The sequence below is a fragment of the Pteropus medius genome, unplaced genomic scaffold (assembly GCF_902729225.1).
Source record: "Pteropus medius unplaced genomic scaffold, Ma_sr-lr_union100, whole genome shotgun sequence".
Lineage (NCBI taxonomy): Eukaryota > Metazoa > Chordata > Mammalia > Chiroptera > Pteropodidae > Pteropus > Pteropus medius.
The window spans coordinates 18,599,647-18,621,522 of NW_024344240.1; the positions used below are offsets into that span (position 1 = coordinate 18,599,647).

The 21,876-nt window shown below is 38.0% G+C and overlaps 1 pseudogene; it reads right to left on the minus strand.

The window, feature by feature from the left end:
* Positions 1 to 119, minus strand: LOC120607576 (uncharacterized; annotated as a pseudogene).
* Between the last annotated feature and the right edge of the window lie 21,757 nt (positions 120 to 21,876).

Consider the following 21,876-nt stretch of genomic DNA (forward strand, 5'->3'; position numbering starts at 1 on the left):
TGCCTACAGCACCTGGTCTTCCTAGGTAGTCTCCCATCCAAGTACTAACCAGATCTGACTCTACTTAGCTTCTGAAATTAGACGGGATCAGGCTTATTCAGGGTAGCATGACCCTAGACTGGGTTAGATTCTTAAAGGAGCCAAATTAAGCTAGAAATCAGAAAGGATTCATATCACAGGATTTCTATGTTACATTATTAAGTATTTCATTCTTCTTCTCTTGTAAATACCACATGTACATAAACCATTATCTATTGGCATCATATGTTCCTTTGAATATTTGTAAAATAGCGTAAAGTAGGAGGCAGAAGGGCCCAAGGCCTTCCTTAGCTCTTAGTATGAAGAGATGACCAGGTAACTTTATATAAAGCCTTTAGTGCCTCTGGGCCTCTGTGTGTCATCTGTAAAATGATATCATTCTATCCAAGACATTTGAACTTGGTTAAGTGATTAACTGAATTTCCTGCTAACTCTAAAATCTGCAATTCTATAGGTTATGTATTCCTAGAGAACCATCCTAGCATGGCTACCTGAAGAGTTTAAACAGTTTCTCTATCTCCACATTACATGTCCTCCAACTCAGAGCAGAAGCATAGTCTTGTATTCTAAAAACTCAAGAAATATGAATGGTTTAAGAGTAAACAGTAGGATTGTGAGCACCTATAGTCAGAGTATTATTTCCAGAGAAGTTATTACCTTAGCAGGAAGATGGCACTCCATAAGGTGAAAACCTGGTAGAATGTCTCATTCAAACAGGACAGCAATCCTGGAAACTCTACCTAGGGCAATAAGGGCATTTACGTGAAACTTGGTCTGGGATATAAACAAAGATGGTGTGGTGCTAAGATGAAAGAATTCCAGATGTCGACTTCACTGTTTTGACCAACTCTGATGGCCAATGAGTTTAGCTTGGTGCTCAAAACATGTTGTGGGGAAGGGAAACAGAAAGTAATTACTTCTTCTTTTACTTAAGAGTTTTTTTTTTTTTATTTTTCATCAAATAGAAGAATCTTGGTATGTGAATTGTGAATCCATTGACTCTGCTGGAAGATTTGGAAGCCCAATCTGATCTGAAAGTGCTCAAGTCAGTGGTCTGGGGGTAGACAGCTTCCCCAAGGAGGAATGAAACATCTGCTAGAAACTCCCCACCTCCACCCCCACTTTAGTGCTTTAGAGGAAATGAAAAGCTGTTTTGCTTGACAAAAAGACTGGGAATCCCTGCTGCAATGTATTTCTGTTTCTTCGAGGCCTCCATGGAAAAGAAAGTTGGTCACAAGCAAAGATAGGTCAAACCTATTAAGGGAGCAGGTGAGGCATTTCCTTCCTGAAAACCTGAGAATAACAGAAAAAAAGAAACCTTCTGACAAAACGAAAGTATTTTTTTGTTTGTTTTATTTTGTTTGTTTCACATTTATTTACTGAACAATAGAAAGAAATAGTTTAATTGGGGTATGAAAATAGCTAATTATTAGAAGAAAAGAGAGAGAGATTTCAAAAATAGAGCCTCCTCTAGTTCATGCATTGTGTAAATTTGCTGCTCCTTCCCTCAGCTTTTCCCATCTTCCTGCATTCAGCAATTCTATTTCTATCTCTTCAGCTCCCAGAGAATCATCAAGAAGTTGAGTTCCAGTAGCACTGGCCTAAAAGACATTTTATTCTTCTCTCCAACCCCCAAGTGGACCATCTTACCAAAATTTGTTCCATCATTAAGTGAGAGGAGATGAGTTGAGCAAGCCTTTCTTCAAACTACAACCACTTTTTTTTATTTTTAATTAATCTGATTAAATGCCATCTGCTTTATTTCCAGAGAAGTTCTTTTTTGTAGGAAGGGTTGAAAACCTGGCTGAATGTCTATGAGGATTCATTAGATAATAACCAAAAAGCAATTCAGAGGGCCTTGCAAAATACAACTAAAGGTTGTGCAGTGATTTCCTAAATTCAAGATTTCAGGTTTATCTTTGATGTTCCTTGGGCACTAGCAGTGTTTGGTTATATACAGGAAGGAGACATATTAAACAATTTTTTTTTTCAGCTGACCTTTTACAGAGACAAGAAGTAATTTAGTTTGAATTCCCCATTTCAGTATGGGACAGTAACAGCTGAGCAGGGATTTTGCCCAACACTTTGTGAGGTTTTCAACTGCCTTTGTCTGACTGGCATTTTATATTAAATCAACAGAATGTTGTTATTGAGACACCGGACTGAGGCAACTTTAGGAAAATTCTAAACCAAGAACCTTCTTCTGGATCATTAGTGTCCACGACTGTAAATTCTGATGTATTTGAAAGATTCATTCCAGCCCAGGAGCTATTACAGTAGAATGATCTAGAATCAGACTATCTGGATTTGAAGATTAATTCTACCATTTGCATACAAATGCTGTGATTTTGAGAGACAGTAGATCACCGAGGTTGAGAATACATGCTTTGGAGACAGACTGCTTGTGTCGAAACCATGATGCTATCATTTACTCGCTGGATGATCTTAGGGAAGTTCTTTAAACCTCTGGGCCTCAGTTTTATCATCTGCGAAATGGGGATTTTAATGGGATCTAATCTCCAAATGTAGAATGATTCAAGCAATGTCGAACACTTAGAAAGTGCTCAAAAGATTTTAGTTATAGTGATTGCTGTTATTCTTTTCAAATTGTCAGCCAATACCCAGCAAAAAATCAATGAAGAAATAAAACCAACTAAGGAGAACTCTGGGGAAAATGCTTACTGATAATCAGGCAAAACTTGCCCTTTGACACCCTCTTTCCATTTTTCTCTTTCCTGTTAGTGCTCAGGTTCCTCCTATAATGCTGCCCCCAAGCTCTAGATTTTTGTTTCTGTTCCCCTCCATATCATCTTTTATCAATCAACTTTACCCATACAAGTTCCATTCCTTCAGGACTTTGCTCTGAGCCAGGTGGAGATGGTGATGATAATGATGATGATGATGATGATGATGATAAAATTAATAATAATATCTGGTTTAAGGTATTAATGAATGCTGATAAATGAATGTTATGCTTTTGGGATATCACATTTTCATTTCACGAAATGAAAATTGCCTTATTACCAGGAAGAGTAACCAAACTGAACTTCAGGTAATGTGAGAGGTGGATAAATGATATTTTGGGGCAGGTAGAGCATTTAATTTTCCCCAAATCACAATAAGCTGCTATATGGATAACTCGTGGATCTTGTCAATTTCCCTCCTGAAAACCTGAGAATAACAGAAAAGAAACTTTCTGACAAAACACAAGTATTATTTTATTTTGTTTGTTTCACATTTATTTACTAAACAATAGAAAGAAATAATTTAACTGAGGTATGAAATAGCTAATTATTGGAAGAAAAGAGGGAAAGATTTTAAAAAATGGAGCCTCTTCTAGTTCACGCATCATGTAAATTTACTGCTTTTTCTCTCATAGATAGATTTTGAAGTCGAAGCAGGACACAGTGTGCCCTAAACACACCGTTATTAGGTTGACAGGCATGGCATCAAGGCCTCAGTGTTATCAGCTGCTGTTAACAAGTCATGACAAATCAGACTAACCAAATCTTTCAGTCACCTCTGATTTTCCTGAAGATACTGAGACACCTGCTGAAGATGTTCCAAGAAAAGGAAAGCCAAGGCTGCAGAATAGAACTAGCAAATGGAGAAAAATGCAAAGTCCCAGTACCGATTTCTATCACTAATTATTATAGCCTCGGCATTGGCAGCATTCTGAATTAGAAAAAGGGGTAAAGGGTAAGAGGATCTGAATTCTAGTTCCATGTCTACTACTGAAGGATTGTGTATTTAAGCAAGTCAAGCCACTTTGTAATAGGAGGGTCTTATTTACAAAATTAGGGGAGAGACTCTCCAGAGCACTATCCCTTTATCCTCCCCAGTCAGGAGTCCCAGTGGAGTCCTGGGGAATCCCTAAAGACCCCCAGACCATTTAAGTTTAAGCTTCTACAGACAGGCAATGAAAGGCAATGGAGTTTCCCGGTCAGAGAAAGCCATGAGGAAATTCAGATGCTGGGAAGATTAATGTGGGTGAGAAGAAAGTAATATGGAATAAAATAGAGAGTAGCAACATTAGATACAAGATCACCAGTTAGAACGCTTTTATAGTAAAAAAAATATAGTTAAATAAGATAGAGTAGACAAGTGACTCTCAGCTCTGGTTGCACTCTGAAGAGCTTTAAAAAAAAATACAGAGGCCTAGGTTCTATCCCAGAAAAGCTGCATGGAACTTTCTGGGTTTGAGTCTAAGCTTCAGTACAATGTAAAAAACTCCCAGTGCGATCCGAATGTTCAGCCGGTGGTAAAAACCACCAATGGTGGACAATGCTGGTTTTTAACAATGAAAAGGAAGAGTTGTATGCAAGAGACTTCTAAAGGTAATCTGAGAGTATTGCCAACTGATTAGACAGGAGACATAAAGGTCAGGAAAATCTCCAAGACAATTTAGATCTCAAGCAAGAGTGCCTAAGAGAAGGGAGAGGGGTCATGAGGCCAAGGTGGAAAGGAAATAATTTTGGAGGAAAGGTGAGTTTGAACTAAAGTGGATAGCCGGATAGCTGAATGATTTCATCTCTACAATATCCAAAGTAATCGGCAGCACCATATCTATGTTGACCAGAAAATTTAACCTTGAATTGACAATTCATTAGCTTTCATCAAAAGCCCAGCTGAACCAAAATATCAGTATAAAAAAGATGGACTAAGAGGGTGCCATATATTTTTTTTTAGTGTTTATTGTTGTGTTGGCTTAACTTTTTTGGAAGGTTATAAGTTCTTTGCATGTTTATAAGAGTTATTGACCTAATTCCCCCCCAAAACATACCATTAGATACTTATACATAAGGTTTTGTACGGAGCTCAGATTAAGAATCTCTTTTTTAGATAGGGACTAAAGGGGGCACCAAGCCAAACAAAGGTTTTGTTGGTTATTATTACTATTAGTGTCTTTTTATTTTAAGATGGAGAACTATAGACAGAAGAGAAATATAAGTAGGGAAGAAAAGATAGAAAAGAGATGCATTAAACGAACAGCCTCTTTTATAATTATGAGGTGACTGCTGAGTCTCAAAAAAAAGCTATCTTTTCTAAATGCTTTGGATCATTTCATGTCTTCTTTCTGTTCTTTATTCTTCAATTAAAATGTGGATGTATTGTGTGCACCTGGTCTTAGCTTTGTCATTTAAACATTCTGGCAACCACAAGAAAACATGCCAGCTCATGATAGCTATCTGCCTTTTTAATAATCCCTAGCATCTTCTGCAAATAGAATTTCAGTATCTGGAACTTTTGATTTGGAAAATGAAACAGCTCTTGTTAGTTCTAATAGAAAAAGGCAGCTTGATTTCCAATGCTCTGTTTTAATTTGGGTTTTTACCAGCCAGTGATTTTATTGAAAGTGAAATCCATATTCCTGTTTAACTTTAGCATCTCAACTTTTAAATGGGGAAATCACAGCTTTACTAACAGAATTGAGAATGAGGTCTTGACACCTTTCTTAAAAGGAATTTGGATAAAACTTTTAGGTAAATTCTCACAAATGACTTATGCCATATGTCTAAACATACACGAACAGGTTTAGAAAACCTTGAATTTAATGAAACAGTTAGATATAAAGAAAATAAACTGATCTTTTTTTTTTTTGCCAGATTTCATCAACATGGCCCATACTTGCTCCAAGGCAATGAAGGGTGTAGTGGTGTGGTGGTGTGTGTGTGTGTGTGTGTGTGTGTGTGTGTGTGTGTGTTTGGGGAGTGGGGTCAAGGTTATGACCAAGAAGGAATTTATGCACCCAAGCTCTCTTTATCTCCATGAAGTATTGCACTTTCTCCCAGCTACCCAGAGCAGGATCCATACGGTAGTGTTCTGGGTTCTTGTCTTAATTTCAAGGGAAACTTTCACAATGTCAGGAGCCCCTGATGCCCTGCAAATGAAGGATGAGGATGTTCTCAAATTCCTTGCAGCAGGAACCCACTTAGGCGGCACCAACCTTGACTTCAAAATGGAACGGTAAGTACATCTATAAAAGGAAAAGTGATGGTATCTACATTATAAATGTAGAGAGAACCTGAAAGAAACTCCTGGGGATAGCTTATGCCGTTGTTGCCATTAAAAGCCCAGCTGATGTCAGTGTCATATCATCCAGGAATACTGGGCAGCAAGCTGTGTTGAAGTTTGCTGCTGCCATTGAAGCCACTCCCACCACTGGCCACTTCATTCCTGGAAACATCACTAATCAGATCCAGGCAGCCTTCCTAGAACTTAGACTTCCAGTGGCTACTGATCCCAGAGCTGAGCACTGGTCTCTAACAGAGGTGTTACACTGAGCTGCCTTCTATAGCTCTGTGTAATACAGACTCTCCTCTGCACTATGTGGACGTTGCCATTCCGTGCAACAATAGGGAGCTCACTCGGTGGGTCTGAAGCCGTGGGTGCGGGGCTGGGAAGTTCTGCATACGTGTGCCGCTATCCCCTGTGAACACCTACGGGGAGGTCACACCTGAACTCTTCTTCTATGGAGTTCCTGAAGAGAATGAAAGGAAGTGCAGGCCGCCGATGAGAGACTATGACCAAGGAGCTAGTTCTGATGTTAGTGGTGAAAGGAAACTACTTTCCAAAGTTTCCCCTCTCCTAAAATTGCAGTGTTCACAACAAAGACTCCCATGAGTTCACTTCATGTGAACAGGGGTAGAAATAGCTCAGGAAAAATACAAGAGCCTCCCGCTAATATTGTATATATAGTCTTTGATCATCTGGAATCTAGGTTCAATCTGTACTCCTGGCAGCCCCTTAGAACCCATCCTAGCCGAGCCTTTCCTAAGAAGGTGATATAGAAAGGAGACAAAAGTGGGGGCCTTGGCATCCAAAAGACCTGAGTTTAAGCCCCAGCCACCCTATGTCTGTCTGAATAGACTCTGAAAAGTCGCTTCGCTTTCCTGAACCTTGTTTTCTTTGATTGTAAAATGCAGGTATCCAACTAATGGATTCAGTGCAGTGAAAATGCAGGGTTTAGACAAGGTCTTCCATACACTTCAGTTCTTCTTTTCTGTTTTCTCCTCCTTTCTGTTCTTTCTTGAGTCAGAGCCAAGAATCCTGGTCAATTAGTGAGAATTCTGTTTGTCTTGTGCAAACTCAAGGCAGAGAGTACCCTTCTTTACAGGAGGCTGAAAATGCACAATAATTGGAAGATTAAGTTTTAGACCTTCTATTTATTTTCTTTTTCTCTTTTGCTATTTCCTACCTTTTACAATGCATGCACTAGTCCCTTGGCATTTGCACATTTGCTTTTTTATTTATATTGGTGTATGTGGATTGATTCAAGAAAAGAAATAGTAGCACAAAAGAGAAGATTTTTCTAAATGTAGAAGTCATTTCAGAAAGAGAGAGTGTTTTTCATGCTTAGCTAACATTTGAATGTTTGCTTAAGTGCCAGGCACTACTATTCTATGTATCTCACACATGTCAGTCCATTTCATCCTCACAACACCATGAAGTGAGTGCTTATATTAGTAGACAAGGAAACTGAGGCACAGAATGTTTAAGTAAATTATACGAGGTTACACAGCTAATATCTGTCAGTATTAAGATTTAAACCCAGGCAAATCTAGTTTCAAAGTACTATATGTTCTCTACCCCTTTAGCAACTTATTCATCTCCTTTCCCCAGGAGCTCAATGTACAGAAAACTGAGGGAAGATAAATGGAAAAACACAGATTGGAAGAAAATGAATCATGAGGGACATTTGAAATAGGTATTGACCCCATGTAATGAAATTCGATGCTATTTTCAAATATTCATAATAGAAACAATAATGTTTTATATATGGGCAGGTAACTCAGTCTGATCAGCCTTGATGTTCAGTAATGATGTCGGAAAGCCAGCTGAGACTCCCGATAAAGTGATCGGGGTTTGCTTTATTTCCCTATGCTAATATTCCCTGACCAAAAACAATCTCAAGGTTTCCAAGGATGGCCAGAATACTAGGTCTGCTTTCCTTGAAGGAGGCAGTAGTTCCATTGTGAGAAAGATGAAGTGGACATTTTCTTGGCTGCGTTTTGATAATGTTCCTTTACTGGAAATACCTGCATTTCTCCTTCCTGAACCAGACTTCTAGAATTTTTCTTTTAACCGAAAAGAGACTATTACTATCATTTACTTCCTCTCCTTTCTATGGTAATGAAGAAGTAGAGGTCAAATAGTTTCAGTTCTCTCACTTATCTAGAAGCCAATCTAGGATTTGAGTTCAGTTCTCCTGACTCCTCATCCAGTTCTGCCACTCAACCACATGTGTTTCTTTCTCTTACACACAGTCTCTTTTTGGCCACCAGTAAACACACTGACCTTTGAAATATGGAAAGAAAAGGGCTTTGAAATAAAACTGGCACAAACAGCAGTTACACAGCCGTCATCTGGAAGCTGAAACAAAGAAGGGCATAGTTTTCAAGCTGTCTTCGTAATTACACGAAGCAGTTATCACTCAGGCCCCAGTCTGAGCCTTACCCCCCAAATAAACAGCTGAGGTTTGGGAAAGCACATAGGCCACTTTGTTGCTCTAGCATGCTGGGGGGTGGGAAGCCCCCCAGCTAAAATTCACATGTGGTTAGGACTGTTTTCCAGAGCTCCAGGCTCTTTCCTTTCTTCCTTCCCCATTAAACCCCTCTGCTCTTCTTGGCAAAAGCCTTCAGGTGAGGTAAGTGCCAATTAATAACAAAGAACTTGATGTATTTCAAGTTTATGATTTAGAACTGGGTTCTCATGAAATATATTCTTTTCTGGTCCAGACGCCTCCATGTGTAGAGAGCAAGGATTCTAAGTGTGGTTAGAATTTGCTTCATTTTTGTTATCGCCCAAAAAGTGATTTCTTTTTTGGGGGTTGCTCAAATAGAAAATCAGACAAACAAACCCCAGAAAAGGGCAAAACAGATTCTGAAAACTTGAGCTGCAAAGATAAATGGAGCAGAAGGCTCAGCAAATTGGGGTTTTGGAAAATGTGGTCTTAAATTTTTCATGGATTCTTTGGATATAAATGTGGCCAGACTTCAGAATAAGTAGGAGAGATGAGAATATCTAATCTAAAGGATCTCCAAAGCCTTTTCCAGTTTTCAAATTTGGATTTGATTTTTCTATCCCATCAATGATTTCAGTCATGTTCCAATCATTCGAGTATTATCTTGTCAGTTTATGAAAAATATTTTTATGAATTATTTTTAGGTCACAGAGATCTGAGCTCTGACAGATAAAATGATCTGATTTAACATTTCAAAGTCCTTGAAGACCAAGAGGTTTGGCAATAGAATGGGTTAAATGTAAATGAGTTAAAATATATTTCAAAACAGTTCCCCTAATTATTAACTGTACTCAGTTGTTTAATATTTTCAGCACCTACTGAATTTAGCAAAGGAAATGACAGATGCATATTAAAATGCATGCAAATACTATACACAAGCCACATTTTAATATATTGTTTTGCATTCATAATTTTAGTCTTGTGATTTGTATTTTCATTTGCTTGGGAACAATGAGTTTCTTCTTTCCCCACTTGGGAAACAAGGCAAGACTTGTTTCTGCCAGCATCCTGAAAAAGCAGCAAACTTAATGGTTCAGGAACTGGTCTCCACCACCTGCTTACAGGCCCCTTCAATAGGAGGCTGCATTTACAATACATTGAAAAGGTGAAAACATGCAATCAATCAGTTGCTTGATCACCTATTGATAGGCAATCATATGTTTTCGTTGTTGTATTAAAATTGAACAGATAGCTTTTTGAAAAATTAAGCTGTTTAAATATGCAATCTCTTTTCAAATAGTGTGGAAGAGTGCCTGCTATATACTCGCTAAATCCCATTCCCTTTTAATCTATGGTCACAGATAGAACACATTTCCTAGTCTCCCCTGCAATGAGATGATTTCTGGTTAGTGGAATGTGGGCCATAGTAATGTACACAATGGCCTAGTCTGGCCACTAGAATCTGCTGGGCAACCCCACAGTAGTGCTCTTCCCTTGTTCTGACCTCCTGGCAAGACGCAGGCGATCAGGTAGAGAACACCAAAGACGTAAGGGGGAAGGAAACTCTGAAAGGAAAGAGGATGGGTCCTAGAATTAAACTGTATGGAGCAGACTCTGCTCCAATTCACTTCCCCTGATCAATGACTTACAATAGACTGTGACACATATTTATTGTGTGATTGTCAGTCTCTAGCGGTTGCATCTCATGGTATTTATCCCTTGTGTGTTTACCTTTTGCATGGTACCATGGTTGGTCTGTGGGACCAATAGCATGTGGCAGAAGTGATAATATATCACTTCTGAGATTATTTTAGAAAAGACCGTAACTTCTGTCTTGGGTGGTCTCTTGCTCATTTTCTCTATCTACATATCTATCTATCTATCTATCTATCTATCTATCTATCTATCTATCTATCTATCTATATCTATCTATCTATCTATCTATCTCTATCTTTCTCTACACTCTCTCTGGGGAAAGCCAGCTGCCATATCTTGGGGTCACTTAGGCAGCCTGTAGAAATGCCCATTGTAAGGAATGAAGACTTCCCTCCAAGAGTAAGCGAGGGGTTGAGGCCTGCCAATAGTCGAGTGAGTGAGCTTGGGAAAGAATCCCCCAGCTCTGACTGATCCTTCAAATGACTGCAACTATAGCAGATAGTTTGAATATAGCTTTGTGAGAGACACTGAGCTAAAATCACCCAGCTAAGCTGCTTCTGGATTCTCAGAAACTATGTGAGCTAATAAATGTTTGTTGTTTTAAACTGCTAAGTTTTGGGGATCATTTGCTACAAAGCAATAGATAACAGAATGTGAAGAAGAAATAAACGTTTATTGAGATATTAACATTGGGACTGTTTGTTACACTATTTAAATGCTGACTAATAAAGAAGGTGATACTTTCAACAACTGTGTACATACTCTGAGCAGCCCTCTAAGGTTTCTAAGGGTAAATAAAGTCTTTGGTTTTTCTTTTCTAAAACATCAGTTCCTAACATAGTGCCTGAACAAGAGTGGACATTGAACAAATGATAAATAATAAATATTGCTTTCAGTAAGGTGTATAGTGCGGGCTTATACACGGTATAAGTGAAGTCAAAACTGTTAGAGCAGCTGCCGCTTTAAGGCTGGATAGGATCAACTGCATTTTATTGAGAGTCAGAAAAATTCTGAGATTTGATTCCTAACAAACGCATCGATTGTAGTTTGCCAGATATTCATGTAAAGAGAACCACTCAGCCATCTAGTCATGTTTGTGTTTGTTATGTTTGTGTGTCCAAATGATCATGCTTATGTTTGAATGGACCAGGCGCTGTTCTAACTGATACAAATGCTAATTTATTTAATCCTAATTTATTTATTAGCATTTATTTAATGCTAATTTATTTAAAAAGTGTGCTGTTGCTCTTCTGATTTTACTGATGAGGAGATAGGCTTGGTAAAGTCAAGTACCCTGTCCCAAGTCACAGAGCAATTCCAGAGCAGAGTCTATGCTTGACTTCTGGACTTGCAATCTCCAAGGACCATGAGGTTTTACTCTTTTGCTCTCAATTGAATTCTCAAAAAAGACAGGACAGAGCTACAAAGTCTAGGAAAGGACGACTACATTGATGGAGAGGATTAAGAGATATCCCTGTGAAGATAGAATAGAATAATCGAGACTTTTAGGTCTTGATTGATTCACATTAAGAGGTGCTATGATCGAAGTTCATAAAATCCTAATGGACAAGAATTTTTTCACCAAGCTGGTGCACATCACAGGAATGGGCCTCCTATGAAGCTGGTCAGGGATAGTTTAGGAGAACTGAAATGAATGCCACTTGTAGACGACTGAATACATTCTCATCTGCCTCCACGTCAACTGCACAGAGACTAGGCCCACCACGCTAGAAGCTGCAATGGAGAGGGAAAGAATATCGAGAATCCCATGGGGAGCAGCCAAGAGTGGGAGGCTTGGCTTCCTGCTAATTGACAAAAATCTCCTTCACTAGTTTCTTCTAGTGCTAGTAGATCAGCATTAGCCTCAGAAAAATCAGGAATGGGCCAAAGAAGCACTGGGAATGGATAGACACTGATCTGTCTGCCTTTCCAGCCAGCCCCATTTTTGCTCGTTTTGCATGGGAGCATGTGTGTAACGAGTATCCTGGGTATGTATGTGCTGCAGGCAGCTCTCTGAGTCCTCTCAGCCCAGCTTTGTGGCAATGTGTGGAAGCTGGTGTTTACAAGGAACACTGCCAATGGGCTAATGAGACTTTTTCATGACTCTTGAATGTTTGTAGAACTAAAGGCTTTTGAAACTCGATTCCAAGGCTGACCTAGAGCCTTGGAAACAAGGATAATGATCTGTGGAAAGAAGCTGTGGCTAACACAGAAAAACCTCACTTATTCTGACTTTTATGAATTTTGGTTGTCAAATTATGCGACTCTCAATGTTTAGCAAGACACATTTTTAATTTGTAACAGTTGATGCTGAAGAAGAGTTTTAAATTTCTCTCTTACTTCATGGGGCAATGGGTTTTCTAAAGAAATGCATGATGCATTAACCTTTTGTAAGGGAATATTATAATTGTGTAGAATAACATATTTTAAAAAATACAGGACTGTTTATATGAAAAGAAATTAATGTTCATTATAAATTACTTTAAATAATTTAGCAGGGCCTCAAGGATGAATTGTAACAGAAACTAAGTTTGAATTCTTATACTTGAAGACAAGACTAAATGCTTTATAATTGTCCACAACTCAGAATATTCATATATTTATGCTAGTAATTGTTTTCTCCCAATCATTCTGAATTGATAAAGTTTTGCTAGAGAAATAAAGAGACTACATTTGTGTATCTTTGTACTCCTTCCCAGTTGTGGCTCATAAAATCAATTGGCATTAATTCGACACTTTTAGGCTTTTCCATTAGGAAAAAGGTAAGTGGGAAAAACAGGCGATGACTATCATTGTATAAATAAATTCAGGTTTCACTAACAAATGGATCACTGATGTGCAAAAGTCCTTGTTCAAGACCACTCTCTAAGTGAAGGGACAGACTTGATGAGATTCCTCCTCCACTTGTCCCTGTATGTCGCATCTGTTCAATCTACATCTTTTCCTTAAGTATTCCTAAGGAAGTAAACATTTTGAGTTGGAAGAAGGTCTGAGGCAGATACAAGGAACAGAGGAGGCTAATCAATGGAGAGAAAGGTGAGAAGCAGGTGCAGGGAGAGTGCCTGCTTAATGCCCAAGTGAAGGTTCCGGAAGCCTGGCTCGTCTGTGACTTCTGCTCTTCTCGTGGCTGGTAGTTCACCTTTCTTTATGTATATATCTTTACAACCGAGAAATACTTTACATCTATATCCTGATAACAAGCTTATTATTTTTATACTTAACAACGCTAAGAGAGAAATGCCGACTGCTTCCTACTTTCTACATTGTTTATTTCCTATCCAATACCATATTGCCACCTGAATAATCTGTCTAAAATGCAAGTTTGATTACATTATTCCCCTGCTACAAAATGATTTCTCACCAACAGTTTCTCAGCCCTACGTTGGCTTTTAAGATCCTCTATGACCTGCCTCCAGCCTATTTTTCCAACATCATGTTCTATCATTCTCCCTCTCAGCTCTACACCTACAGAGCACCTAAACAGGTATACTGTCTTCATCTTGTCTTTTGCCTGCTCTTCTCCCTACCTGGAATTCACTCTCCTCCTCAACTGTTCCATTCACGGTACTGTATGCCTGATGAAACCCTATATCATTCTACAAGATCTACATCTTAATCTTGGAAGCCTTCTCTGGCATTTCATGCAAAGATGAGCTCTTCCACCTTTGAGCCTCCACTGTGACAGGTGCAGCATTTATTGTGATATTTTAGCAACTATTTGTTCGTATCACTTCTACTTTATCAGTATGTCTCAAATTATGGTCTAAAGAACAATTGCTTCAAAAATATCTGCCTATGAAAAGTGCTCATGCCTTGTTCTCATTTTAAATAAGTGTCTCCGAAGCTCCATAAGTGACTAAAGTTTGAGAACTACTGGACTGGCCTCCTCAAGGGCAGGCATCATCTATGGTACATAATGAAAGAGTAAAAATAGCTAGCTGATTTCGAGCCACAGGCTATGTTTCTGTAGCTTCTATATGTTATGTTCATGAAGGCAGCTCAGGATCTATTTAGTCTCGTTCACCACCATATCTATCTCAGATCCTAGCCCAGGGCCTTAGGGCAAAATAGGCACTAAATAAATGCTTTTTCACCCATTGAAACATGCTAAGGCCTGCAGAAGCTCTGAGTGCTGTGCATCAAGGCAGAAATGCAGCCAAAGCATCAACAAGATTAGCACAAGGCCTGTTCAGTTACACAGGAGGAGGCACTAAATAAGAGCAAGAGCATAGCTGGCAATGCTCTAATGTTCTTTTGTAGAAATCCTTGATGTGGGCTGTGAAATGTCAAATCCAGATCTGATTAAGCTCAACTCCAAATCCCCAAGGCAAGTGCGTATCCACGATCTTAATGAAATTATTGAGGCCACCTTCGTCTGTTACTTTCAGAAAGGCTGAGCTAGCACTCCATTCATTGATATCAACACCTACAAAATGAAACCTGCAATTGATTCGGCACGTCTCTGGTAGATAATGCCTAAAAAGCTTGATCTGGCTCCTTCCAGAAAACTGAAATACTAACTTAAAAAAAAAAAAAAGTTCTCCTGATTTGCTGTAAAGCCAAGAGAAAGAGTGCATCCCAAAGGCTACAACAGAAATCAGTTTTGTTTCTTTTGCTAGACTTGTCTGTTTGAAACTTTCCACTTCCTCCTTCAAATGATAACTTATCAATTTTCAGCTAACCCATACTTTGAATTTTTAATGGCAGAAGCCAGTAAACAACACGAGCTATTTTAAGGGCAATAGACTTCCAGTTGAATGGTTCAGTATATGCAAGTAGAAACTTGGTTTCCCTGGCTATATACACTTGAGGGATGGGCTAAAAAGAAAAGTCAGGCCAGCACCGAGCCTCAAACCAAAGGAGGCACGTTGAGATCTATCAAATTAAACCCAAATGCCATAGCTTCACTGGAACAGACCAGATTTCACCACTGCATTCTCAGAGGGCAGAGGGGTGGGGGGCTTGTACTTCCCAGCTCAACCACAAGCCAGAGCTCCACTTTGTTCTGTGAAATTCAGAACACATTTATTCTCCTTCCCCCGCCCCCTGCCCCACTTCAAAATTTACTCCAGCCCTTACTTAGGGTCTGGCTAGAACTAAACTCTTAAGAGCCAAAGACAGCAGGGGAAAGGCTGCTTTATTGTGAAATCCAGTTCGGGTAAAAGAAAGACAGATCAGCAATTCTTTCACCTTACCTGGAGGTAGGGTCTAACTGATCCACACAGTTTAGAAAACTTGAAAAAAGGTCTGATAAGCTGTCAAGCCACTGAAATTTTAGAGTTTTTCTTTTCACCCTATATAAAAGTGATTCCAAAGTTTCTCAAATCTCAGAAGCATGTTAAAGTAGGACCAACAAGTCTGAGGAGACACGAGTCTCTGGGTAACCCTAGAACCAACTTCCCGTTTCTGGGACTCTTCAGATCAGCCCGGGCCAGATATCTAGAGGCTATAATGGATTCTGTTGGAGCACACTCACCACAAGAGATAGATAAATCTTCCAAATCAACATCCAGTATAGGAGAGAGGGAAAAGCAAACGGCTTTTAATCATTTTTTGGTTTCTACATCACGAGCTAATCCCAGGCATGGCAGTAATATTAAAGCTAGAGTCTTGGCAGCAGCTACTATGGAGATGACTGGTTTAAATAGAAAGTAATTTTTTTTTAATGAAAAATTATATTAGACATAATTCCTGCCTTTCAGGAACTCCTTTGCCTAAAAGCACCCATGGTCTCACTCTCTCTTGGCTTATAAATGAAATCCAAACTTATATAAATTACTTACTCTTCCATCTTCTCATTATCTCTCCCATGCATTCTATCTTCCACACCAAAGGTTAGCAAATGTTTTCTGTAAGAGCTATATAGTAAATATTTCAGGCTTGTCACAACTATTCGACTCTGCTGTTTCAGAAGGAAGGTAGTCATAAATAATAATGCAAATGAATTAGCATGGTTATATTTCAGTAAAACTTTACTAACAAAAATAAGTGGTGAAATAGATTTGGTCTCTAGGCTGTAGTTTATTCATAACCAGCGTTATGAATAACAGTAGTTATATCATAATCCCTGCTATGATGGACCAAGTTTATTCTTTTGTAGATGCTGGTGTCTTCTGCCTGGGGGCCTTTGTCCTTTTCTTCCAGTTCAAATAAATTAATTCATTAAAATTTATTATTTATTGGAAGACTATTATGTGTCAGATACTGTTCTAACATCTCAAGATGCAACAGTGAAAAAACAGATGGCATTTTCTACTGTGATAAAATTTAGATTCTAGTGGAAGCAAATAGACAATAAACAAGTATCAAACAAAAACATCTATGCCAAGCGGAACTAGGTTGAGGTAAAATAAGACAGGGTAAGGGGATGAAGATGTTATTTTAAATATAGTGGTCCAGGAAGGCCACTTTGATGAAGATATCAAAATAAAAAGTTTAATCTTTGTAGATGTGGGGAGTAGAGAAAGTATTCCAGAGAGAAGCGATAACAACTGCAAAGTGCCCAAGCAGAGCATTTTCGGTATGTTGGAGGAAGGGACAGGAGGAAAAAGTGAATGGACGGAGAAGAATGAATTGGGGATGAGATCACAGAAGTAGCTGTGTGCAGGATTTTGTAGGACCTTGTAGGCTATGGAAAGGACTTTGACTATTATTTTGAAAATCAGATTGGAAACCATTAAGGGTGGAGAGAAGAAGAATGATATGATCTGCCTTACATTTTAATAGGATTAGTCTGACAGCTGTGTGTAGGATAGAGTATAGGGAGGCAAGAACAAATGCAGAAAGACCTGAAAAGAGGTTATTGCAATAATCCAGGTGACAAACGCTGTCCAGGGTAATAAGAGTGGAGTGTTAAGAGTTGTAGAAGTCTGAATGTACTTCAAAAGCAAAGCTAAAAGGTAATATATAAAGGAAACAGTCAAGGATAACTCCTAGAAGTTTGACCTGAGCAACAGGAAAAATAAAGTTCCCATTTATTTAGATGTCAAAGACTGTAGGAAGAACAGATTGGGTGGGAATAATCAAGATATTTTTTTTTAATCATGTTATGTGTGAGATGCCTATTGAAACTCTAAGTAGAAATAGACATTTTAATAAATGCTTTGGAGTTCAGTGGGAATAACAGGGATAGAGGTAGGTATTTGGGAGTTATCTGCAATAGATGATATTTAAAGCCCTGAAATGAGATAGGATCACTGAGGGAAAAGTGAGAAGAAAATAGAGGTCAGAGACCGAGTTCTGGAACACCTCAATAGTTAGAGGTTGGGAAGATGAAGAAGAGCCAACAAAGAATACTTACAAGGAGTTACCAGTGAAACAGGAAGTGAAGTAAGAGTGATCTACCAGGAGCCAAGTGAAGAAAGTCTTTCAAGAAAGAGGAAATGAACAACTGTATGAAATATTGCTAACATGTTGAGCAAGATGAGGAATAAGACATGACCCAGATTTAGCAACATGGGCACCATTGTTGACTTTGACAAAATAGGTTTGAGGCGTGGTAAGGATAAAGTCTGTATGGAGTGTATATAACAGAGAATGGAAGGGGCCAAATAGAATCTTCCTTCCCCTGGGATCCTGTAATACTTTATACTCTTGCAACATCTTTCCCAATTATAATTATTGGCTTATATTTTTATCTCCTGAACTAATTTGTGAGTAATTTGATTGCTGAACCATGTTCATCATCCTCTATACTATACACTTGGCACAAATTAGGTACTCATTAAACGTTTGTTAAATAAATATGAAATTGTAATCTAAGAAGGAAAGTTTTCATATACATAGACATGAGCACTATTTAGACTAGAAAAAGTAATACTAATAAGCAAGATTTAAAAAGGAGGGATGACGAGTACTGTGTTATTTATAGTGCTGTGACACTAAAAGTTCAGGGTTTATACCCTGAAATTTTAAAACCTCTTTTTCTATTTAAATTACCATAAATTATTCTCCATATCATCTGGTGAGATCATTCAGTAGAACTAATTCAATTTTGCCTAAGAGAGTACTCAAACTCTGGAGGAGTCAGGGAATTTGCCTCTTCCTGTACATTGTGTGTACTAGGTATAATATTTTATAAAATGTGTCTTTGACTTCCTTTTCAGTTTCTAAAGTTACCAACTCACCATCATTATAGGAAGTCTCCAAAAGTTCCTATTTCCCTATTCTTTTTTTAAGATAACACTTGTATAAATGAGAGTCACTACAGTGAGTTACTTTGGGATCTAAATAACATTGGATTGATTAAGTCTCTCTTTGTTGGAATGATTATTTGAGCATTCAGTTCTTGGAGTCATAACTCTTAAGGTCCAGAAGCACAAATTATTACACGATGATCCAAATGACTTTGTGATTACACTGCTTAGTAAAATTAACACCAAAGCCTGAAACGCTATGCCCAGAAGTCAAATGGTGATTTTCCCAAGAGTCTATTAAAAGAAAAAAAAAAAATGTAGCTTCATTTCAGAGGATAAAATGATCAATCCTTCTATCTCCAAGTGAGTAAAGATTAGTTAGTGCAGTTAGTTCCTGCAAATTAATAATTTAGTTATATTCTATGAATCTAATATGAGGAGACATTTTAATAAGTGTTAGGTGAGTCGTTTTACAAGACTAAAGCCAAGCAAAATTAGAACAGTCCCTGGTTGAAGATATTTTTATTGCAATAAGAAGGTCTCTTTCTGGGTATTGGATACACAGGTGTGGTTAAACTTTGGCATGGAAAGTAAGAAGTCATGAATTCTAAGAAAATGACTCCCAGTGTCTTGGATATGGAAGGCCACAGAAAGATCTAGACACATTTGCTATAAGAAGCCAAAAACATTTGACAGAGGAAATTAGGTAGAAGCAGTTGAATTTTTTCCCCTTTATATTTCACTTATCAATGATCCCAGAGACCCAAATACCTGCTTTTTTTCATAAAGAACATATGTATTTTTTCTATGTTACAGAGAAATAACCTTATAGAAAACTATTCTTGTGAACTACTCTTTTGTGCCTATTTTGTGGGTCGTGGATTTAATAGGCTGTAATGCTATTTAAACACCACAGATACTTAATGTACCATGAAACCCCCTAAGCTATAGGAAATTACAAAAATGCCTCAGTGCTATGGTCACAAAAGTGAATGATCTTCCTGACACAAACTTCAAAGGTAAAATGAAATTACATTTCCCATAGGTTTCTGAGTATCTATTGACCAGTGACCATGGTCTCCCATGACTTCACCATTGCCTCTCTTAAGGACTCCGTTCCAGCCATTTGGCCAATTCTCAGCTCTGGAAACTAGTCTCTGAAAAATACCAGGAGTTTCATTAATGATGCTGCCAAGAAGTTGTAACCATAATTACTTCTTGGACACACGAAATAATCACGTTTTGTGTGTCACAGTTCAGGTTCTTGGTGCCTTTGGTGTCAGTAAAGTGGCTATTTAATTAGGAGTCTTTGGTCTAAAAGTAGTATGTATCAATAAAGCAATCATACAGCAAGTGTGCATTATCATCAATTTTGACAAACTAATGCAAATCAAAAGAGACTTTTAAATTGGTATGTAATGATTATAATTGTATAGATATTCATTTTAGAATGTAAAAAATACATAGCAGGGAATAAAATATTATGGTCTTAGCACAAAGTGGGGGTATGCAAGCATGATGAAGTAGGTTTCTGTCTTTATACTTCTCATTTTTATACATATTAAAAAGCCAAAAAAAAGTTTATTAAATCATATTTGTTTGGAAACAAGGCTTTTATGCTGTCTTTACAAAAAAAGAAGTTAATATCTTCTCTGAATCAATAATGGTCACTAATTGATAAAGGAGATGGTACGTCAGCTCAGTGACTTCTTAGTGATTAGAGATAGGAAGTTTGCATCAAATTCAACAATTGATTTTTAAAAATGACATTGCCTATAATGATTTTCAGAAACAGAGCAACCAGATACCAAACATATTTTCTTGTATAAAATTAGCTCTTTCCAAACCAGGTACTCTCTGCCCTGCCTAGTCCTAGGTTTAAACAGCTCTGAACGGCCACCCTCCCATTCTCCCTACCTTTACTCGGAATGCTATGCACAAATAGGAAATTTCTTATTCCTTTTTCTTTCTTTTTTTCTTTTAAAAAATGTTTATTCCTCTTTCTCTCCTTCTTCAACAATTTCCAAGGTTGCAGTGCATGTTTTTGAAAGGTAGTTTAGTATAGTAGTTAAAATAAAGACTTGGAGCTAAAGAGCCCTGATTTTGCATCTCTGATCTGACACTTACTAACTGTGCCCCCTTGGGTAAGTTATCATTCTTAACTCCAAGCTTCATATTTTTTATTCTGTAAAATGAGGATGTCAATAACTACTTTCAGGTTATTGTGGCAACTAATTGAGATAATGTAATTACCATGAATGCAGCATGTCATAGTTATTATTATTGAAAAAGAACGACAAATTGATTGTAAAAAAACATAGGCAACATTATAAATCTTTCACAGAAATAATATTTGTAAGGATCTAATGGATCCACTAACATGATGCAAAATTCGCTCAAGATAACATTGATAGAAATGAAATGCAGACCTTTGTCACCAAACTCCAGGCAAGCTTTGTTTAGTACAGATACGCAGAAAAGATTGAGATAGTAAAAACAGAAAACTGCTAGTTTGATACTCAGAAATTGTATATTTCTGCTCTTCACTCAGTCTAAGAAAGCACATTAGAAAGTATATCTGGCCTAACAAGCTGAGAATGTGTGATACGGGTTCATCAACGTTATAAAATACCACAAAGAATAGGCCCTCATCAGAGTGTGGTGCTTTACAATAGATGAAAACGCAAAAAGAGATTTAATCAGCTTACGTGGACCTGGGTTTCTCTTCCCAACTCTTAGAAGAACGAATTTTGCTTTATTCCGGCTATTTCCTGAGGAGAGCCCTTCTCCCTCCCTCAAGTATTCAGGCTAATTACAACTGGTGAGGTAGTTTCCAGACTGAATAAGAAATCAAAAGGGAAGGGAGGGGAGACAGTGTGGATTTCAGAGAAAAAATAACTTAAGAAAAAGTATGTTCTCAGCGGGGGGAAAATTAGAGAATCAGGTCACTGAGTTGGAGCCAGGAAAAATCCACATGAGTGGAAATTGGAGCAATGGAAGTATTTCATATTAACACATCCAAGGCTGAATGTGTCTGGCCCAGAGGATGTTCTTCCCCCTCCTGGAAAGTGGCTGGGGGCTGAAAGACCTCTAAGCTTTTCTATGTCACATTCATTCACTAATCAGTGCTATTCAACCAATCGCACACGTGGTCTTATATGAGGTGCCCTGGAAAACACAAGGACCACATAGCAACGATTATAATCAAAACCACTGGAGACTCTTATTTCAGCTTCTGAAATAGGAAGCTTCAAAGGCAGACATGCCTCCAATGAAAACCAGCTTTCTTTCCTTGATTTCTTTTCTTTCTTTCTTTCTTTCTTTCTTTCTTTCTTTCTTTCTTTCTTTCTTTCTTTCTTTCTTTCTTTCTTTCTTTCTTTCTTTCTTTCTTTCTTTCTTTCTTTCTTCTGCTAAGTCTACAGTTTTAGATTTAAATACTTGATAATTATATATCAATAGAGACAGAATACATTTTGCCTAAAGCAAAAATATAAATGGTTTAAAGGTCAGGCAAAGTGTCATGTGTTAGTGGACATTAGTTGAGGTTCAACTCTGCTGATGTGACTTGAATATCGACATCTC